The 5,610-nt window shown below is 35.6% G+C and overlaps 1 protein-coding gene across 1 annotated transcript in view; it reads left to right on the top strand.

Moving 5' to 3' along the window:
• LOC106876216 (uncharacterized) overlaps positions 1-5,610 on the top strand; it is a 105,688-nt gene that overhangs the window by 69,063 nt on the left and 31,015 nt on the right. The window lies entirely within an intron of this gene.

The following is a 5,610-nucleotide window of genomic DNA, read 5'->3' on the forward strand; positions in this document are numbered from 1 at the left end:
CGCCCCCCCCCCCCCAAAAAAAAAACTGGAAAAAAATTATTCCACTTCAGGGTACGAAATATTTACCAAAAGAATAAAATCTTGTACCTATTATACCTGTATTTTAATTAATTCAAATTAATGTACCTCATCTTGAAAAGTAACAACATTTTTATTGGCTGCCATCTGGGATAATTTTAGTAACAAATCAAACAGGTAAGATGCATTAAAAATTTCAATTTTAGTGTTTATCCATAATGTTATTGCTTTTACACCTGTTAATTAAATTTACCTGTCCATAAAAGTCAAATTCACTCAGCAAGATCAGCTAAAATTACATAACCTATAAACCAGTGGTATATAAAGCACCCAGTGACAAAATTTCAAATCTGTATGCAAAATATTTACAAGGTCACAAGCAATTATTGTGGACACCCCTCTTGAACCTGAATAATTCAAACTAACATGAACAAATAAGCATTACATTCGACAAATTAATATGAATACTAAAGATATTTTTAGGTGGGTTTCTTTTTCTTACACACATACATAACATGGCCTCGTGTATTACTTTGACATCATCATTCCATAAAATTTGTTTATGGGGAGAAAAATATTGAAAAATATCAATAAATATGAGTGAGAAAAAAATGAGGAGGGAGGTTTTGGGATGTGCTAGAAACAACAGCCAGAGCTCCCTTAAATCACACATTTTCCTCTGAAATTATTAACAATCTTTATCTTTAAACCGAAAATGTTTCTCTCATGGGTTCTAAGTGCGTAGGGGGAAAAAATGGCCAAAATCGTTTCGAACTAGGGTGGTGAGGGGGTGGCAGAAGTGATGAAAATTTTTTTCTTATTTTGCGTGAAAAGATGCCTCCCACCATTCTGAAGAATTTGGTGAAGAACATTGGAAAAAAATCCCAGTCAAAACGGAGAAATTCCAACTTATGTGGGCCATCTGATCCGAAAATCCGTTTTCCAGAAACTCCTCCGCCCCCTTCCAAAACTTTTGACAACAAACTTCTTTGTAATCGTAATCTAAATGGTTTGAAAGGTATCTGTATAAAATTCCATTAAAAAATACCTATTTTCCAGTAAGTTATGAGGGGAAAATGTTGGGTCCTTTGAATTTTCCGAAACTCCTCTCCCCAACCCCTCAGAAATTGTTTTCCAACAAATCTTTACATACACCCAATCTACAGGATATAACCGATTATTTGGTGAAAGTTCCGTTAAAAGTATCCATTTTTCTGGAAGACATGAAGCAACAAAGTCGGTGGAGTATTAAACTGTAGTTAACGGATTAATGTTAACTTCCGTTACCTTTTAAAGAATTAACGGATCAACGGTTAACGAAGTTGACTTTTGGTTAACGGATTAATGATTAACGAAGTTAACTTTTCGATTAACGGTGCCCACCTCTGCATATATGCATACAGTCAGCCAATGAAACAGACAGACAGACAAACAGACACACAGAGTCAGCCAACCAGGCAGACAAACATGCATACACATACACGCACACGCACACACACACACACACATACAACCAGCCAGCCAATCAGACAGAAAGACACGCACGCACACACAGTCAGGCAAACAGGCATGCACACACACACACACACACACATGCATACATACATACAACCAGCCAGTCAGACAGAAAGACACGAACGCACACACACACACACACACATATACACATACATACACACATACTTACATACATATAACGTATGGCTTAGACGTTCCCATCAAAATCACTAAATCGAGGATTTGATTGCTCTACACATCTTAAGCAAATATTATTTTCTAAAGCCAAGCTTTGAGCTGTACTTTGTGAGTTGAAACTAGAAAGATGGAAACTGTAGAGAAGCCCGTCAAATGAATTGTACTTGTAATCCAAAATGCAGCTTGGTCATACTGTTGTGATGTCGTGTGAGAATCAGATAAATGGTACATATGTCTTTGGATTACTCAGCCACTCACAGACTAATAAGCCTTGTAGTTTAATTGCTCAAATAACTGAACACCCGTGGTTTGAATTCTGAACGAGATCCATTGTATTAGTTATTAATCCGGGTTGGAATGTATAAATTTGAAGTTGATGGCCACATAGTTTTCAGTCTTAAACTTCGACTGCGTTGTCTCACAAGGGACATAACTCTTTTTAGGACTAACTCCCTGCGGCACTGGGTTGTTTCCCCTGGATTTGAAAAATCCTTTTAAAAATGCGTTGAAGAAAAAGAATGTGGAGATGTGTAGCTTAGTGGTTAGGAGTGATCGTAAGATTGTGGTTTCGATTCCTGGACCGAGCGATGCGTTGTGCTCTTGCGAAAAACACTTCATTTCACATTGGTCAAGTCCACTAAGCTGGCACAAACGAGAAAAATCCCATGATGGACGTGTGTGTTGTTTAGGGGTGGAATATATATGCCCCAGAATCTGGGAAACTGGCCCTATGAACTTATTGCCTAGGGAAGGATCTTTGATCCTTCGAAGATAAAGATTTTACACACACACACACACACACACGAAAGTCTATGAGGATTAATTAATACAGTTTTTGAAGTGTAATGGTGATTTTTAAAAAAATTATTTTCTTAAAAAATATTGACATCTTTTATGAAGATTTTGCTAACCTTTTTGGGGAAGAAGTTTTTTTCTAGAATGTGAGCACTTTTGTTAAACCTTTTCAAACACACACGCTCTTAAAGAGGAAGTTATTTTTGCAGTTTTGATACCTGGACAAATTCTTATATATGTATATTTTACCAATATTGAATATATGGATTCATACATATTATATTCTTTGCTTTGGAGTGAACCAGTGAACTTGGGTGTTTAACATCCCTTTGAAGGCTTTAGATACGTACTTCTATATATATGTATATAAAGAAAAGAGGGAAAGGAAACAAAGAAATAAAGAACAATTGTAAAACGTGTGTGTGTGTGTTTGTGTGTGTGTGTGTGTATGTGTGTATTTATATCATACATTTTATAAAATGTATATAATCACACATACATACATACATAAATGCATATATATATATATATATATATATATATATATATATATATATATACACACACACACATATGTATGTATGTATGTATGTATGTATGTATATGAAGGTAGTGGCCTAATGGTTAGGGTGTTATACTCACAATCACTAGATTATGGGTTTGATTCCTGAATCAGGTAGCACATTGTATTCTTGAGCAAAACACTTCATTTCTTATTGCTCTGCAATCATTTTGACATCTGACGTGCAGAACACCATACAGGCAGTGTCGGCCTGATGGCAGGTAGTGAGCTAATATACAGGACATGCATTTAATCACGAAACAAATCATGTGTACAGGTCACTCAAGAAAACTGAGCACTCAGATGTTATCTTTGACAAGAGATTCTATCATATATGATGATGAAGATAACGATATACCAGAATTATAAGAGATAAGTAGGTCAACATATAAACAGTGTAAAAAGAAAAAAATTATTGTACTCATAATTGTTAGTTTACTAATAAAACTATGAAATAGGTATGAAAGCAATTAAAGAATATTACCAAAAATTATATTTTCAACATTTGATAAATTAAATGAGGTAGAAAAAGAGAAGATGAAGCAGTAACAATATGAGTAGAGGAAGGAGGGGATGAACAAAGAGGAACTTAAACTTTCATCCAAAATCTTACAAGTTATTGGTATCTCTAATGTGATACAAGATGTAAAATTTCAACTAAATTCATTTGGTTTCCAGATTAAGAGTTTAGTCATAACAATGTCCTACCTCTTATATTTAACTTCACTTAAAGAAATGTCTGTTGCTCTGAATAAACAAATTTTACCTTGTATAATGGGTCTGTTAATTATTATTCATTATTAGCAATGGGCTTCTCGCTTCTCTCCTAGAGTAAGATCTCTGCTGAATGTGAAGTTTCTGCTCTCAGGGGAGGCTGTGACAGCAATCAATAACATAAGACAGCTGTCACCGAGTCTATAAAGGTCAATAGAGATGAACATATGTTGGTAACCATCAAAACAAACGTTTATAGAATTACTATCAAAGTTACTCTGAATCGAAAGTGTAGGGCCCATTGCATTCTTTTCTCAGTCACTAAGTTGCCTTTTAGAAAAGAAGAAACTAATGTGACAGATGAAGCTATCGAAAAATGACATCACACACACACACACACAACATGCATACATACATACATACATACATACCTTATTAACATACATACATACATACATACATACATACATACATACATACATACAAACATACCTTATTAACATACATGCACACACACACAGAAATGTTGAAGTTCTTGCAAAAAATTCTTGACACAATCAGAATATTTAAAAAAAACTTTCTTAAAAGTTACAATTTACAAAAATTTGGTGGGAAACTGTATGACAGGCACTGTTTAGAAAGAAGCTTTTGTATTGTGTGTAAGAGTTTTATTGTTCACTTTTTCAAATACATGTATTATGGACTAATCTGTATAGAGGAATCATGCTGAATATAAAATACAAAAGTATGATTACAAACGTAAAAATATCACATTGGCAACTATAACTTGTGCCATTCTCTTATAAAATCTTACACTGACTTTGGTCCTTTTATGCTGCTGGTGATGCACCATTGTACAATTTATGGTGTTGCTTCACTGAGTAACTTCTTAGAACTTCATAAATCTCTCTGTCTACCTAAACTGGTACTCTGTCAATTATGACAATGGGTGTTCCAGTCGATCCATTCAACAGAAGTGCCTGCTCGTAAAATTAGCGTGCAAATGGCTGAGCACTCCACAGACATGTGTACCTTTAACATGGTTCTCAGAGAGATTCAGCTTTATATAGAATGTGACAAGACTTGCCCATTGAATTACAGGTACAAGTCATTTTTGCCAGCTGGGTGGACTGGAGCAAGATGAAATAGTGTCTTACTTAAGGACATAACACGCCACTGGGACTCAAACTCATAACCTTGTGATTGTGAGCCAAATACCTCTGACTACTAAGCCATGCACCTTCACCTCTGTCAATCTGGCATTACAAGGTTGATGTATTTTGTACAGGTACAAAATCAACAATATCTGGCTCTTCTGCTTAAGCCCTTCACTCCCTATAAAACATTCGGTGTTCTTGAATCTTGACAGGCTTTTCGTCAAGTTGGGTACCTATTTCCTAATATATGATTATAATTTAAAATATATAAATCTTGAGATTTTATTTGAATAATATTGTAAATATATATAGTGGCTGAGTGGTAAGTAGCTTGCTTACCAACCACATGGTTCCGGGTTAAGTCCCACTGCGTGGCATCTTGGGCAAGTGTCTTCTACTATAGCCTCGGACCGACCAAAGCCTTGTGAGTGGATTTGGTAGATGGAAACTGAAAGAAGCCCGTCGTATATATGTATATATATATGTATGTTTGTGTGTCTGTGTTTGTCCCCCCAACATCGCTTGACAACCGATGCTGGTGTGTTTACGTCCCCGTAACTTAGCGGTTCGGCAAAAAGAGACTGATAGAATAAGTACTAGGCTTACAAAGAATAAGTCCTGGGGTCGATTTGCTCGACTAAAGGCGGTGCTCTAGCATGGCTGCAGTCA

This window comes from Octopus bimaculoides, chromosome 8 (genome assembly GCF_001194135.2).
Source record: "Octopus bimaculoides isolate UCB-OBI-ISO-001 chromosome 8, ASM119413v2, whole genome shotgun sequence".
In the NCBI taxonomy this organism is placed as follows: Eukaryota; Metazoa; Mollusca; class Cephalopoda; order Octopoda; family Octopodidae; genus Octopus; species Octopus bimaculoides.